The following is a 17,771-nucleotide window of genomic DNA, read 5'->3' as shown; positions in this document are numbered from 1 at the left end:
TTTCATTAGCAGTGCTGGTATATGTTCTAAGTATGTAAGCCGTATATTTGTTATGTAATCGTGCAACTAACAAGCAAGAATGTACACACACAATAACACTGTGTCGTCTGTTCGCAATAACAATGCATTCGCAATTACTTGTCTAAGTTACCTATGTTCTTGACTGGATAGTTAGTTAGCTTTAAAACATAGTTGCATGTTAACAGTTTCTCAGTGTGACAAATTGTACAAGTAGCGTGAAGTGAAAATTGCAAAGACTAAGTTAAAAAGCAGATTATCTGTCAATAAATGGTTTTACATGAGAAATGTGGTGTAAACCTTTACTCTTCCTGGTACGCAGAGTTTCAACTCCAACGCAATTATCATGTGGTATACGTCGGATTCTGTAAGGTCCATTGTAAACTAGAAAGAATTTGTGACTCAAGTGTTTCTTCTTGTGTGACAATGAATGAGCTTTAATGAGAACTTTCTGACCAATATATAATTGCTTTGCATTTGCTTTACCGTGTAGTTTTCTCCTTTTGTCTGCTGCAGATTTTATATTTTTAAGAGCCAAATCAATTATGTCTTTGTGTCGAAGTTTACGTGTATTCGGGAAAGGTACAAGCTCTCTGATTCTGTTCGGTGGTTCTTCATTCTTCAGTACAAGAGTAGGTGGTAAAGCAGTGGAATCATGAGGCATTTCATTCAGCACATTTTGAAATAAGTGTAAATATCTGTCCCAATGCTGATGCTTTCTGTGACAATAAAGTCTGCAAAGCTTATTGATTTCTTTCATAATCCGTTCAGACGGGTTACAATGTGGTGAATACAATGAAATAAAAACAGGTTTGATTTTATGATTCCGAAGCATGCGTGACCAAACAGCAGATCTGAATTGCGGTCCGTTATCTGAAATGACTTTACTAACGTGTCCAACTTCACGTAAGAAATTTTTAACAAAGGCGTTGGATACAGACCGTCCAGTGGCTTTACGTAACGGAGTGAAAGAAACAAATTTTGAAGTAAGCTCAACAGCGACTAGAACGTACACAAATCCAGTAGATGTTCTGACAAGTGGTCCCAAGAGATCAACAGCAGCAAATTCTTTTAATTTAGAAGGAATGATAGGAAACAGCGGAGCACGATGTGAGACAGTAGATGGTTTCGCCTTTTGACAAAGTTTACAAATAGACAAGACTCTTCGAATTCTCTTTTCCATATTGTTAAAATAACAAGTCGTTCGAAGAATATGATAACATTTTCGTGGACCAAAATGTGCGTAGCTGAAATGAATGTACCAAATGAGCTTATTAACAAAATCGTCTGGAATGCAAAGTACCCATAGCTTGTCATCAACAGTGCAGCGTTTGAAGAGTATGTTGTTTCTAACCAGGTAATAATGCCGAATCTGAGTGTGTGTCTTTTCATGCCATTTACTTTTGATGTCTTTCCAAATCGGATCTTTATCTTGTTCATGAGCAATGTCCTTTAAAGATGTAGTGATGAAGTTTTCAAAGGCGACTTTCTGAATGTAAAGAATACTGAAATTTTTCTCGAGGTTGCCTTCTGTGTTACTTTTCTCAAGCCCAGCCGGTGCGCGTGACAGCGCGTCCGCAACAATGTTCTCCTTGCCGGGAATGTAGACTATCGTGAAGCGGAATTCTTGCAGAAACAATGCCCACCGTTTTAACCTATCATGATTTAATTTTGAAGACATAAGAAATTGTAATGCACGATGATCACTGTATACTTTTACGTGCTTACCAGAAAGAAAGAAACGGAATTTGTTAAATGCCCAAACGATAGCTAAAGCTTCTAATTCAGTAACGGAATAATTTTTTTCAGATTTTGTTAGCACTCGGCTAGCAAAAGCAATGGTTTTCTGAACAGTAGTGTCATTTTCTATGGCTTCTTGAAATAAGTGGGCACCAAGGCCGACTTTAGAAGAATCCGTGCTAAGGCAGAAATCTTGTGACAGATCTGGATGAGCTAGTATTGGCGCGTAAAGTAACGCTTCTTTCAAAGAATTGAATTCCAACTGTGCTTGTTCGTCCCAGTTCCAAATTGTATTTTTTCCAGTGAGAGAACAAAGTTTTGGTGTAACTAGAATTTGCATATTCAGAAAACGACGGTAAAAAATTTACGAGACCTAGAAAACTGCGGACTTGTCTTTTTGTGGATGGAACTGGAATGGCTCTGATTGCTTCTAACTTTTCAGGATCCGGCTGAATGCCTTCAGAAGAAATAATATGTCCCAAAAACTTCACTTTTGTCCTACCGAATTCAGACTTTTCCAAGTTAACTGTAATTCCAGAATCTGCAAAAATACGTAACAAACTGTTGAGGATGCGGTTATGTTGTTCCCATGAAGCTTCTGCTATTAGAATATCGTCCACATATAAGGTGATGTGACGTTTTAAGAACTCAGGTAATATGGAATTTAACCCACGAATGAATGCTGCCGAAGAAATGTTCAAACCAAAAGGAAGTTTCCGAAACTGATAACAAACGCCGAAACAAAGGAAAACTGTGTATTTTCTGCTTTCTGGATGAAGTTCGATCTGATAAAAGCTAGATCTGAGATCAATGGAAGACAACGCTTTTACACCATTAAAATTTTGAAGAAGTTCTTCCATCGTCTGCGGCCTGTCTGTTTCAGGAATGATGATAGTATTGATTTGTCTCGAATCTAAAACAAGCCTGTTCGATCCATTTTTCTTCTCAACAACATGTAATGGGTTGTTGTATGAGCTTACTGCAGGCTCAATAATGCCCTCATTAAGCATAGATTGTATTTCTGTTCTAACACGGTCCCTATAATGTGCTGGAATTACGTATGGTCTAACACAAAATTTAGTATGCTCACGAACAGAAAATTGTCATTGAAATCCCTTGATCGTTCCTGTTTTGTGAGTAAAAACTGTGGAATGTGCTTGTAAAATCTCAAAAAGGTCCTGCCTATCAGTTTCATTACAACTCTCAATTGTTTGAATTTTATTCTGAATTAACTCATTAATTTCAAACATGCCGTCGATATCATCCCTGTCAGTACTTGTAGAGTGATTGTTAGTGTCTAGTTCCGTAGAAAATTCCGAACTGTTGTCTAACAGAACGTAAAGCCGATTAATTTCCTCATCATGGTTTGAGAGCCAGTCTTCAAATTTCAAATCTATTGACTTACCTTCTTTCTATAAACTTATTTCAGCATCATGAAAGCTTAAGATTGCTTTGTATTCATTCAAAAAGTCTACTCCCAGTATAATTTCCGTCGACAATAATGGAACAATAAGAAAGTTCATAGAGAAGCTGTGGCTTTGGCAAAAGAATTCTAAATTGGTTTGTTGGCGTACATCTACACTTTTTCCAAAGATTGCACCTTGTAATTTAATCTTACATAACGGAAGTGTGGGGCAATCATTCGATTTGTTGCATTTGCTAAAAGCTGTTTCACTAATTACTGAAATGGGACTGCCAGAGTCAAGTACTGCCGTAAATTTTACGTCATTTACAGTAATGTGAATCACAGGATATGCAATGTTGTTATGTTTTATGTCGTGTTCCTGGAGTAAGATGTCCCTAATGTCTTCCATTTTTACGTAATTACTAGCTACGGCAGCTGCGTCGTCAGTTTCATAAGTACGTATTGTGGCTGCCAGTGAAGTGAGTCATTGCCTATTGTCTCTTTGTTGGCGCGCGTCGTTATTGGGATTTGGAGACCTAACTTCTACAAATTCATCATGACGAGAGTGCTCTGCTCTGTTTAAATCTCGCCAGTTCTGATGCAATTCAGGTCTGTCATTACGATCATATCGTCTGTCGTCATGTCGGTAGATTCGATAGTTTCTTTCTTGTCGGTCACGTGGTGGAGAATTTCTCCCTGAATCGTAACTGCGCGCTGGACCGTTGCGTCTAAAGTTATTCTGTCTCCCTTGATAATAGTTATTTTGGTTCCCATATTGTCTGTTTCTCTGATTGTCTCTGTGATAGTCATTACTGCGGAGAGGTGATATTTCCCTGTAATTATGACTACTCTGCTAACGGTTGTCATACGGGTGGTGTCTATTTTGGTCACGATTTGTGTTGTGAGAATAGCCTTGTCGCGTCCAGTTATCGTTTCTGTCGTCACGGAATTGTGACGGATGTGACCTGTAGTGATTGTTTTCCTGCTTTCGCATCCCGCGACTGTCTGTGTCAATTTCTAATTCTTGTAACAGTCCCTGAAAAGCTTCAATGTCGTCTTTGCAACGTCCTGCCAAAATAATATGTCGTAAATGTTCAGGCAGTTTAATTAAGCAAATGCGGATGAGTTCTGAGGGGCTGTATGGGTTTGACAGGTACTGATTCTTGTGCAACATGTCTTCAAAATATTTGACAAGACTGGAAAATTCAGATTGTTCAAAGTGTTTCATCATCATGATGCTATGTTTTACGCGGTCTTGTGTGGCTTGAGACCAATATGCTGAGAGGAAGGCATGGTAAAATTCTCCTTCACTGTGGCAATCGTGAATGACCGATCGCATTCTTACAGCTGGTTCATTCTCTAAGTAGCCACACATAAATTCTAACCTGTGCTCCAATGACCAGTTGGGAGGGAAACAATGAGAGAATTGATGGAGCCACGCTTGTGGATGAATGTCGTTGGCAGAATTCTTAAACGTTTTGAATTTACGTGTAGTAATGAACAGCTTATAGTCAAAATCATCGTGTCGGCGAGTAGCATGTCGGTCATTGTCACGTCGTTTCGGCGGTTCCATCTCAAAATTCGGTGTACCTTGCCAATTTCTTTCATAATTACCGAAATGCCCTGTGCTATTATTTTGTGGCTTTTCCGTATTTATAAGTTCCTCTTCCCGTGTTGGAGCGCGAGTATCTTCTGAAAGATGTAATTCTTGTATTACCTGTGTCAGCTGATCTTGCACTTCCCGGATTTCTCTTTTGTACTGTGTATTGATTTGATTTTGATTTTGTTTGAATTTTCTAATTTGTTTATACTCTTCTGTGTCAGTGAAGGCTACAGGTCTTGTGTCATTCAGATCATCATCTACCTTTGTAGATAAGTTAGTGACCTGATCCGAAAGTTCGGCTACTTTCTCTGATAATGAACTAATTTCCCCCATGTGTCTTTCTACTGTGTCCTTTAAGTTTTCCTGAGTTTTTGCAAGTTGCGTAACCGAATCGGTAGATGCAACTGAGTCCATTTTAGCTTGCAAGGTCTCATGATTTTCATGAACAATAGTTTGCAGTTCTTTTATGGCTGCTTCGTGATTCTGTAACGCATTCTCATGACGCGAAAAAATAGGTTGGAAATGCTCACAAATTTGTGTTTTTACGTCATTACAGACTTTTTGACATTTCGATTCAATGTTATGTAACTCAGTAGTTAAATCTTCACGTGTTTGTTCAAGCGTGGTGTCTAACTTTTGAAGCTTTTGCTGTGTTTGTCTCTGATTTTGTTCCATTGTGTGTAACTGTTGCTGTGATTGTTTCTGGTGTTGTTCCATTGTGTCTAACTTTTGCAGCTTTTGCTGTGTTTGTCTCTGATTTTTTCCATTTGTTGCATTAGTTGTAATAACAATGCATTAGTGTCTGGAATCTGTTCCTCTACTCTTTTCGGCAGTGCATTTGCACTAGCATCATTCACATTTTGACAAGCAAAAAATGTATCTTGACTTATTTGAGAAAACGGTGAGGACGCAAAACCTGAATCTACAGTATTTGCAATATTGTGTCCTATCATTTCGGATTCCTGAGGCGAGCTGTTACCGACCGATCGATCGATAATGCTTCCCTGTTCACTACCTGTTTGACTGTCTACACCATTATTTGCCGCCCGCTCCATACCCCTATGCACAGTTACCAAATTACTACTTTGAACATTAGTAAATTCATTACTCGGCGGCGCTGATAAGCTACGCTCGTCGTCACTATTATTTCTCAGTTTAGTTTGGAGCCTAGTGTTACGTTATTCACACGCCATTATTGTCACAATATTTCACACGATAACACAAAAAAGCACAATTTGAAGTGCAAAAATAGGAGAACACATTAACATAGCACTGAAAATAATATCTAGTTAATTGCAAGCGTAGCTGCGAAATACTTGGTGCAAATCTATATGCATGCCACAACTGTTTTCTGTACAACAATGAAAGGCCACAACTACAAAGGAGATTCTCTCTACAATCACGCGCTAGCAATAAACAAAAGCTACACTAAATACACAAACTACAAGAAAAAATCAGAAGATTCCAGTGAGGTATCCTAGGCTAAGGGTCGACATATGAAACGTCCCCTTAGAGCAACTTATACAAGACTGTGCTTAACCTGGCACACAATAATTTTAGCGCAACGCAATCTGACTATCAAAAATCCCTGCAAAAGAATGGCCCTGAGTAACATTAAACTACACCTTTCAAAAATCACTTATCTCACAAAAATCTTCGTTGCTCGAACTACTGCAATACAGCGAGTGCCACTACTGCCAGCTAAATAAAAGATACAAACTACGGAAGGCACTAACTACTGATAGTCTTAGCAAATGAAAGATTCTAATAGAGAACAAACAATGTATTTACCTCAAGATTCATAATATATACAGCAGTTCATGACATTTTTCAAAACTCCGCCATCTCTCTCCCCACATCCACCACTGCTGGCGGCTCACCTCCAACTGAGCAACGCTACGCGCTGTTAACATATAGCTGCCCCTCTACAATGGCAGACAACAATGCAAACTAGCCACAGACTGCACACAGCACAGCCAGTGATTTTCATACAGAGAGCGCTACGTGGTGGCGGCGTTACCAATATAAGAATCTAAACAGCCTACTTACATAAAGAAAACATAAACAGCCTACTTACATAAAGAAAACATAAACAGCCTACTTACACACGTTCCACTGCTCAGTCTCCTCCCAGATAGTCAGAAACGCCACAGTACATTGAGAAGAGGAATTTATTCCATAAATGGCAACAGATTTAAGAAATTAAACATGAAAGGAATCCAACAGAGACCTTTCATAACCCCAACGCTCCGGGAAAAGACTGCAGGGAATTTTCTGGCCATGCTAGGACATTCCCAAGCAGGCTTCTCACACCCTACTTAAACCAAAAGTGTAAAAGAAAAGGCAAAAGGACACCAGCTACTTGCTAAAACACAATAATTTCAACACATCTTTAGAATCTACCAATTTCAAACAGAAAAAAAAGAACACAATCTGTGACACCTATTTCAAAGGTAGTGTAGACCTAATTCGGTCAGCAAGTAAAAACAATGGTTCCTGTGTCATTAATATGAAAACAACTTCTGGTTGTTACCCTTATGGAGTTCACCAGTATTTGCTCATTGCAAGAGCCAACTGATCACAGGAAAATTTATGACTGTTTATTAACAAGCAAAATTTATGAAAATAGCAAAGGTGCCACAGCAATTAAAAAAAGAACATCAAATAACATCGGTATTAAACAGCAGAACATAACAATGCACAATCTGCAAAAGTAACAAAATGATAAGAGAAAAAACATGTTTTACAAAGTGGTTATCGCAAAAAAATTCTATATCGTATAAAACTAATAATTTGTAGAATTAAAATAACTATGTGGCACTCATTTAATCACTCTACTATATTTCAATTAGCTAGCAAACAATGAGCACTGTGTCATTATACTGAAACTACAATAATTATGTGATTGTTACCCTTAAGGGGTTTCTCATAGTAAATATGCCCCATGCAAAGGCTAATCGATCACAGTTCAATGAGAATAAAAAGCTATCTGACTGATAAACGAAGCAATGCCACAGCAATGAATTTACGAAACAAAATATCACAAATCTAATACATCACACAAAAACAAACATTGATAAATGAAACAGTACAATAGTCAACATCTAAAACAAAAAAAACACCTATAAATAAAACACCTGCAAAATACAAGAGTCAGTCTAGTAAACACCAATAAATCGAACTCCTGCAAAACACACGAGTCAGAGTTTCTCTGACAGAAACACACATATATGCACTGGACTAAGAACCGTATAATCACTGTTCACTGACACACTCAGTACTTCCACTGTTCCGAGGCACAATATAGGGGAAAGAGGGGGGGTTCGTCGCCGCAGCTGTCAGTAGGGATTTTTTTTGTCCATCTGTTGCGTGCGATCCCGCCGTCTCTGCCCTCTCATGAAGTTTCTCCCGTGTCACGTCATCTCGATTTGGTTCCATGTTTGTGTTGTCAAATTCGTGCGGTATCCTCGTTTGACACGCCAGGTTGACATTCCTGGGCAAGGATGACACTTAATGGCTCTTCTTTTGTGCCACCCTTAGCGACCAGAGAACATCGAACCATGATTTACTGTCGCTTGACAGTGGGCATCCGTCAGGAGATGTTGATAGGCGTCATTGAAGTCTGCCAGTTACTCTGGACAGTATGTGTCAAAAGGCTCCATGCCCCTTGTGTTGTTTCACCGCGGCCGTCTCGTCATGGTCGCGTGCGTGTGGTGCGTTGCCAGCAGATGGATTTCCGCGCGGTGGTCCGCTCGCCCATCTCAGGTCATCGCCTCGAGGAAGGGTCGCCCGGGGCGGCCGCCCATTAGCTCCAGGTACAAGGGAAAGTGTTTGCCGCATACCTTCTTTTGTTGTCGGCCGCGCTCCCAAAGTGGCCTGGCTGACAGCGTGTCCTGCTGGGAAACCCGCCAATTTACTAGTCCGGCTGCTCCCTCTGTCTCTTAAGAGTTTTGCCGGTTCGCTTTCACGTTCTCAACTGCATTCACAGAAATTTTTCATTATCCTTATGTGATTACACAATGTCATACATAATACCACTTAGTATTGTCTTTCACAATTTTTAAGAACAAAGTGAGACTTAATATTTTTTTAAATAAAAAAATTACATGAATCGACAATATAAAAATAAAAGTTAAATGACTTGACAATATAAAAAAATAAAAGTGAAATGACTTGACAGTATAAAAATAAAAATTAAATGAACTGACAATATAATATTTAAATCCACATCACTAATGTGGTTCACTTACGTTTTAATAAATCAAATGCTACTTATTAATTCACTGAAATGAATAGGATTATGCCTTGTGCAAGTATAGGTCAGGACAGCATAGGGTTCACACGTTATTTACACACACACATGCACACCTGTTGTCTATTCTACAAACTAACTACCCATAAACATGCATTACTCAATATTCTACTTCTATCCACTACTAGTTAAGCCAATAAGCTACTTCAATGCTATTTCAACACCGTGTATATACCACTGCAACATTGTTCTAATTCGTCCTCTTCTTGACGCTCGCGGCATACGTCTTGTCACATGATAAATATGGACAACTTTCCTTGAACATACACATTAGAAAGAACAATGGTTATTTACACGCCAAAACATTTGTACCAGTTCGCACACCTGAAAAGAGACTCGCAATTATACATTTATCATACTCATATATTCACACATAAAACAGTAAGAAAATTTCACCTAAAATTACGTTATCACAACAATTAATCACGCAGATGACTCTGAGAAGGTTAAAAATATTTGCATTATACAGGTTATATTACATTTTCTTACCCATTTTGCTGCGATTTCGTTCCTTCTTTACGTTACCTTTCGCTTCCAAATCAGTTATTTCGCCTGTGGTGGTTATTCTGGATTCATTTCTCATGAATGGCAAAATTGTGGTCACCTCTATTCTGTAAAACAGTATCATCTTAACATATTGAACTTACAACAGACACAAAAGATCCGAATCCTCCTGTAGTTTAAATGACAAATGTTTTGCTTTATCCTTATTACCTTAAACCAAGCTTTCCTTCGTTCCCATAATCAAAATTATTTAATCATCCTCTACCTTCAAGAGGGAAATTTCCTCAGTACAAATCATATAGGCTGTAGTGCATCCCGCACCAGCGAAAACAGTAAGCTGTAATGCTCACAGCATCAGCAAAACACATAAACGTCGCTTTTCTAGGACAAGTATTAACGCAGAATAATTTTTTTTTTTTAGGCTTTGGCTCAACATCAATCAAGACTACAAAAAGGATCCATATTTCCGTTCCATTCTCCATTTGCTGAAAAGATGCTCGTATTTGACTACCACAATAATATTTCAGAGCCACGTAAATTACACAAACCACAATTCTTCTTTCACCTTGAAGGGAATCAATATACTTACGAAATCCACAGACAGCACTTTACGTACTCAGCTATAAAGAACAAAAAAGACATATATCATCAATATTAACATATCATCGCATATTGGAAGCCAATGAAAAATGTCATGAACTGCTGTATATATTATGAATCTTGAGGTAAATACATTGTTTGCTCTCTATTAGAATCTTTCATTTGCTAAGACTATCAGTAGTTAGTGCCTTCCGTAGTTTGTATCTTTTATTTAGCTGGCAGTAGTGGCGCTCGCCGTATTGCAGTAGTTCGAGCAACGAAGATTTTTGTGAGGTAAGTGATTTGTGAAAGGTATAGTTTAATGTTTGTCAGGGCCATTCTTTTGCAGGGATTTTTGATAGTCAGATTGCGTTGCGCTAAAAACATTGTGTGTCAGGTTAAGCACAGTCTTGTACAATTGTTCTAAGTGGACGTTTCACATGTAAAATTGTTCTAAGGGGACGTTTCATATGTCGACCCTTAGCCTAGGATACCTCACTGGAATCTTCTGATTTTTTTCTTGTAGTTTGTGTATTTAGTGTAGCTTTTGTTTATTGCTAGTGCGTAATTGTAGAGAGAATCTCCTTTATAGTTGCAGCCTTTCATTGTTGTACAGTAAAACAGTTGTGGCATGCATGTAGCTTTGCGCCAAGTATTTCGCTGCTGCAATTAACTAGATATTATTTTCAGTGCTATGTTAATGTGTTCTCTTATTTTTGCTATTCAAATTGTGCTTTTCTGTGTTATCGTGTGAAATATTATGACAATAATGGCGTGTGAAAAACGTAACACTCGGCTCCAAAGTAAACTAAGAAATGACAGTGAAGACGAAAGCAGTGTGTTGGCCCCACCATGTAATGAGTTAACTAATGTTCAAAGTAGTAATTTGGAAACTGTGCATAGGGAAATGGAGCGGGCGGCAAACAATGGCGTAGACAGTCAAACAGGTAGTGAACAGGGAAGCATTATCGCTCGATCGGTCGGCAACAGCTCACCTCAGGAATCCGAAATGATAGGACACAATTTTGCAAATACTGTAGATTCAGGTTTTGCGTCCTCACCGTTTTCTCAAATGAGTCAAGACACATTTTCTGCTTGTCAAAATGTGAATGCTGCCGGTGAAAACGCACTGCCAAAAAGCATAGAGAAACAGATTCCAGACACTAATACATTATTATTGCAATTAATGCAACAAATGGAACAAAATCAGAGGCAAATGGGACAAAATCTTCAAAAGTTAGACACAATGGAACAGAATCTTCTAAAGTTAGACACAATGGAACAAAATCAGAGACAAACACAGCAAAAGCTTCAAAAGTTAGACACAATGGAACAAAATCTTCGGAAGTTAGACACCACACTTGAACAAACACGTGAAGATTTAACTACTGAGTTACATAACATTGAATCGAAATGTCAAAAGGTCTGTAATGACGTAAAAACACAAATTTGTGAGCATTTTCAGCCTATTTTTTCGCGGCATGAAAACGCATTACAGAATCACGAAGCAGCCATAAAAGAACTGCAAACTATTGTTCATGAAAATCATGAGACCTTGCAAGCTAAAATGGACTCAGTTGCATCTACCGATTCGGTTACGCAACTTGCAAAATCTCAGGAAAACTTAAAGGACACAGTAGAAAGACACATGGGGGAAATTAGTTCATTATCAGAGAAAGTAGCCGAACTTTCGGATCAGGTCACTAACTTATCTACAAAGGTAGATGATGATCTGAATGACACAAGACCCATAGCCTTCACTGACACAGAAGAGTATGAACAAATTAGAAAATTCAAACAAAATCAAAATCAAATCAATACACAGTACAAAAGAGAAATCCGGGAAGTACAAGATCAGTTGACACAGGTAATACAAGAATTACATATTTCAGAGGATACTCGCGCTCCAACACGGGAAGAGGAACTTATAAATACGGAAAAGCCACAAAATAATAGCACAGGGCATTTCGGTAATTATGAAAGAAATTGGCAAGGTACACCGAATTTTGAGATGGAACCGCCGAAACGACGTGACAATGACCGACATGCTACTCGCCGACACGATGATTTTGACTATAAGCTGTTCATTACTACACGTAAATTCAAAACATTTAAGAATTCTGGCAACGACATTCATCCACAAGCATGGCTCCATCAATTCTCTCATTGTTTCCCTCCCAACTGGTCATTGGAGCACAGGTTAGAATTTATGTGTGGCTACTTAGAGAATGAACCAGCTGTAAGAATGCGATCGGTCATTCACGATTGCCACAGTGAAGGAGAATTTTACCATGCCTTCCTCTCAGCATATTGGTCACAAGCTACACAAGATCGCGTAAAACATAGCATCATGATGATGAAACACTTTGAACAATCTGAATTTTCCAGTCTTGTCAAATATTTTGAAGACATGTTGCACAAGAATCAGTACCTATCAAACCCATACAGCCCCTCAGAACTCATCCGCATTTGCTTAATCAAACTGCCTGAACATTTACGACATATTATTTTGGCAGGACGTTGCAAAGACGACATTGAAGCTTTTCAGGGATTGTTACAAGAACTGGAAATTGACACAGACAGTCGCGGGATGCGAAAACAGGAAAACAATCATTACAGGTCACATCCGTCACAATTCCGTGACGACAGAAACAATAAATGGCCACGACAAACCTATTCTTACAACGTAAATCGTGACCAAAACAGACACCACCCATATGATAACCACTGGCAGAGTAATAGTTACAGGGAAAGATCACCTTTCCGCGGTAATGACTATCACAGAGACAATCAGAGAAACAGACAATATGGGAACCAAAATAACTATTATCAAGGGAGACAGAATAACTTTAGACGCAACGGTCCAGCGCGTAGTTACGATTCTGGGAGAAATTCTCCACCACATGACCGACAAACAAGAAACTATGTCAACTACCGACATAACGACAGACCTGAATTCCATCAGAACTGGCGAGCTTTAAACATAGCTGGGCCCTCTCGGCAAGGCGAATTTGTGGAAGTTAGGCCTCCTAATCCCAGTAACGCCGCGCGCCAACAAAGAAACAGACAATGACTCACACCGCAGGCTGCCGCGTGCGGCCGCTGGCTCAGGGAAAAATAACATTGACGCTAACCTTGAGAAAAATTCCCGTATTCTTTACGGACGAATACCGCATGATAATTGCATTCAAGTTGAAATTCTGCGTACTAGGAAGAGTAAAGGTTTACACCACATTTCACATGTAAAACCGTTTATTGAAAGATAATACATTTCACTTGTAAAACCGTTTATTGAAAGATAATCTGCTTTGAACTTTGTCTTTGCCATAAAACTTTTCACTTCACATTTCTAGTATGCTTTGTCAGACTTAAGAAACTGTTAACATGCAACATTTTGGTTTGCTTACGAATGGATTCTGCATTTGAGGTGCTTTCTGTGAAATGCCAGATGACACAGTGGTTAGTTTATGTGACAGCTACACGATTTTATCACGACGCTGCTAATGCGTGGCAATTTACAATGTTGCTTTTGCGGTGTATCTGTTTGATATCTGCACAGTTTTTTCTGAATTCTTCTATAAAGTGAGACATGTTTTAGTGGTGACTTTTGTGGTATAGCTACAAGGAAACAGCCTTTTCTGTAGCACAACAATACGTTACAGCACAGTACTTTCTTCATCACGGCAATAAGCGTAATAAGTATGATATCTATACGCAAAGCATTTCACTTTGTTTATCATGAGGTAAGTACATTGACTTCTGCAGAACTTAGCTTTCGGAGGACAATAACTACGACACTTCCCAGAGATTATCTTACAGCAAGACGCATATTTAGCGCTACAGGACACGTATTTGAGTGATTAATTTTGTACTTAAAACATTTATTTTTAAAGATTTTTGAATTACAAAGAAAGTTTTTTGTGATACATTTCATTCCATTGCTGTAAGCTATTATACCTGAGGATACAATTACAATAAACCTCAGGGGGGTACACGCCTACTTTGTGTACCATGTGTTTGGCAAGCACAAGGAGCCCTAGCTAATATGGTATTTGCTTATACAACTTTACACATCGGTACCATATTTCTCTAACACATAAATTACACACCTATCTGATCATTTAACAGAGAAACAAACATCCTTTTACTACGTCAGTGACACATGTTTACGCAATTACAGAGTTGGATTACTTCACACTTAAGAAATTGTACTTTGTCTGTACTTTGTGAACTGTTCATATTTTTTTGGAACCATTGTGATACTATGAGAACTTTGAATGATGTATTTGGTAAGGGAGTATGATTTTAAAGTACGTTGGAGGCAGATGACACTTTTGACATGAACAGAGAATTTTGTTAGGTTTTGAAATTATTGGAGGAAGCTACGACGATTTTGAGATTTGACTGAGGTTTTATGATGTTATTTTTACGACGACGATGTGTATTATGCTGCTGATGTATGTTTATGATCAATAAGCTAATGCTATATGAGTTATTTGATTATGCTATGTATCTGTTATGATGAAATATAAAAAAAAGTGTCGACGAATTAGGTAAGGAGTAATGAATAGTGGTTAGGGACTCTTGACTTGTGAAAAAGGATGTTGGAAACCAAGAATCGTACTTTAAGAGTTATGAAATGTGTGTGTAAATGCGTGAATGTATCACAATGCAAGCGAAAATATTTTGGACACTGTCATATCAATAGCATTTTGTTTCTACAGATTTGCAACGCTAATTCTTGACCTGTGAAATTTTGTATATGAGACTGTCACTGTAGCGAAAACTGCTGTCGTAAATATTTCCGTAAGAAAGTTAAGTGACCACCTGCACATAATGCGACGTGGGCACCCAGGCGTGTCAGACACCTGGAGAACAAGCCTTTTCAGACGCTCAGGTAGAAAAGGAAGCCATTAGGGTGTGCCAGAGGCACAGGTGGAAGAGAAGGACAAAGAGAGGCCTATACCTCTGTTAATGACATTCCTTTGTAGAGGGCATCGCTAATGCGACACGCTCGTTACTTGAAAACATATGATTTTTGTAATGCGTTGTGGGCACACAGCTGTGTCAAACACCTGGAGAACAAGCCATTAGGATGTGCCTTTCATCGCTAATGCGACACCCTCATTACTTAAAAACGTATGATAACTCGCACTTTGTGCTAATTATTGAAATGCTTATGAATTGATGGGAAATATTCGTACATCTGCACACCTGATTATGACAAGCGTCTTTCTACGATAGTTGAGAGCTACTGACTTACGAAATGCCACCTGACTATTGAATGATATTTTTATGCTTTGCTTTTCGGAGTTGCTTATTTCACTTGATATCTGGTTTCCAGCTGTGTTGCAGCATTGCTTTTATAAAATAAAATGCATTTGCTAATGTGAACTCTTTCTGTCAACAGATCTATTAAATAATTATTTTATGATCCACATTCTTTAAAAAGGAGCACTTGGAAAGGAAAGAACAATACGAAGGAACTAGTAACAGTAAAACAAAATTTTCTTTTCAAGTACATGGTAATATTTTTTTACAATAAGTTGTTATGGTGCACCACTTTAATTACATAGACATTAAGATGACCACTTTAATTACATAGACATTAAGATGTGAATATGCATTTCCCTTGTCTGCATTGTTGTTTTTCCTGTAATATTTTTTCTGCTTGCGCTATGTCATGTTTAGGTATAAGTTGCTGCTGTTTGCCAGGCATAGTGTTATTGAATTTGACTTTTGCTAATTTATGCTGCTAGCTTTGCCAATTTGCATTTTTTGTCATTTCTGTTTGTGTTGATTTGTTGTGATGCTGCATTGCCTCGTCCCTTGGTATATATATCTGAGCTCAGTAGATTTAAGTTAGCTTAAGAGGGGGTAGACTATATATGAAACTGACTATGGAGAATAGGTAAAGAATGCATTGCGAAGAAAGATTTGGGCCCCAATGAGTATTGTACAATCAGAAATAATTATTTTGAAAGAAAGATGAATAGAATACAGGAACGAGGTATAGGTAGGATTTTCTTGTAAATAAATGATGAGGTAAGCAATATGTGAACATATAAATACAGAAAGCATGCTTGGATAGGATTTTTTTGGTGGAAACAAATGTTGAAATAAGACGAAAGATCTATCGAATGAAGTTGTGGGGTGGACTGCAGTACCAAATGTTACACTGAAAACAAACCCTGTCCTTTCCTTTTGTGTTATCCCACTATGTGTTTGGGTACCCGTGTGTATTTGTGTTTTTCCTGTCTTTATGTGTTTAGCTGATGAGAGCTCTGTTGTAGACTTTTTCTAATAATATGTTATTTACTTTGTAAAGATGCTTAGTCATTATTTATTCTGTTTTGTTTTAATGCTCATGTGTGAAGTTGACGTTTCAAAAGTGATTCTGATCTTTTATTTTTGTACTCATGTCATCATTCCTGTAACACTGATGTATATGTTTATTTCTATTCTTTTGTAAAGCCCCTATTACTACAAATATTATCTGTGTTGTTATGTTTTTAATGATGTATTTTGTACCTTTGTCATTGTATTCTTATGTTATAGAATTGTAATTGACGCCAGTTAATCAAATGAAGTAACTTGTAAGCATTCATTTCACTGCACACATTTCTGTTGGTCATAGTATATGGACGATATGTGAGAAGTAGGGACTGTTAGTGTTTGCACGTGTGTTAATAATTCAGCAAGGGACTGGATAACAGCATTGCTGGTTCTAAGGACAATTCCCAAAAACTTTGTGAATGCACAAGTGGTGGTTATGGACTTGCTCTATTATCCGCAAGACTCTTCAATGGTGATTGTGCACCTGCACAGTCACAACAGATGGCTGCTGGCCATCTCTACAAGGACTACAGTGGGTCTGCATCTTTGATGGCCCACCAATACAATACCACAATCTCTACCAGGACTACAGTGGGTCTACTCTGTGATGACCTACCTACCAATATTCATCAACTTCGACTGACTCTGCTGTGGGTTTGCTCTGTTGTGGCCCATTACCTGTCAGCATTTCAAGAGTCAGCACTGTCTTTCTGTTGGAAGGACAACACTACTTCTTCAAGACTGCATGGACATCCACTACTTCCGTGTGCATTGCCTTTTATTGCTCAGACTTTGATAAAAGAAACGGCAGTTTTACTGTGGTGAATGATCAGGACTGTCTTTATTGACTGTGAGAAAATTTTAGCTGTTGACCAACATTGTATTAATAAGTGTGTGCATTTGATATCTTTCTTACTGTAATTATGAAAAAATTTTTCAAATCTGTATTGGCCACTGGCCAAAAATATTTGTAAAATTTTTTGTGGGGAGCATGGGGGCTATGTAAGTAGGCTGTTTATGTTTTCTCTATGTAAGTAGGCTGTTTATGTTTTCTCTATGTAAGTAGGCTGTTTATGTTTTCTCTATGTAAGTAGGTTGTTTATGTTTTCTTTATGTAAGTTTGCTGTTTATGTTTTCTTATTGCAACATTACGTAGCGCTCTATATGAAAATCACTGGCTGTGCTGTGTGCAGTATGTGGCTAGTTTGCATTGTTGTCTGCCATTGTAGAGGGGCAGTTATATGTTAACAGCGCGTAGCGTTGCGCAGTTGGAG

Source organism: Schistocerca cancellata, chromosome 6 (genome assembly GCF_023864275.1).
Source record: "Schistocerca cancellata isolate TAMUIC-IGC-003103 chromosome 6, iqSchCanc2.1, whole genome shotgun sequence".
In the NCBI taxonomy this organism is placed as follows: Eukaryota; Metazoa; Arthropoda; class Insecta; order Orthoptera; family Acrididae; genus Schistocerca; species Schistocerca cancellata.
Note: the sequence above shows the minus strand (reverse complement) of the source record.